Source organism: Teleopsis dalmanni, chromosome 1, assembly GCF_002237135.1.
Source record: "Teleopsis dalmanni isolate 2A chromosome 1, ASM223713v2, whole genome shotgun sequence".
Taxonomy (NCBI): domain Eukaryota; kingdom Metazoa; phylum Arthropoda; class Insecta; order Diptera; family Diopsidae; genus Teleopsis; species Teleopsis dalmanni.
Window position 1 is genome coordinate 41,691,218 of NC_051846.1, and position 621 is coordinate 41,691,838.

The following is a 621-nucleotide window of genomic DNA, read 5'->3' on the forward strand; positions in this document are numbered from 1 at the left end:
TTACCCAACCGACCCAAAGCCGTACTTGACTTGGATGTTCAAATTTGGAGTTTTATTAATTTGCCATGAAAGTTTATTAGCAAATACACTTGATGTATTATGTTAAAATGAAATCATAAACCAACTATAGAATAATTAAATTAATTCATTATAAAGAGGTTTTTAAAATGTTTCTTAGAACAGTAGTGAACTACAACAACAAAAATTCGTTTCATATTATTTTACTTGATTGAATTTTTGGCTGACCATATAGCTGTTTCGATTATAGCCAAATACCAATCGTCAATGGTCTTGGAAATAATTCTTGTATTTAATTATTCGGAAATAATTTTTTAAGACTGCAGGTACCAGGAATCGAACTCGGGTTCTGCCAAATTTGAAGCTCAGAGTCATTCATTATAGTTATTTTTTAAATGTTAATTTTCAGTGCTATTTAATACTATTATTATTATACGTTGTATATAATAAAATAATAATAGTAAAATGAAAAATTATAACATTTTTTATTACATGTAGAACATTTAAAATTTGAAAATCATTATTCAAATTCGCCCAATTTTAAACTTCGGAATATGGAGTCATAAAACTTTATTATCTTTAATCGATTTAACGAAAGAAGTA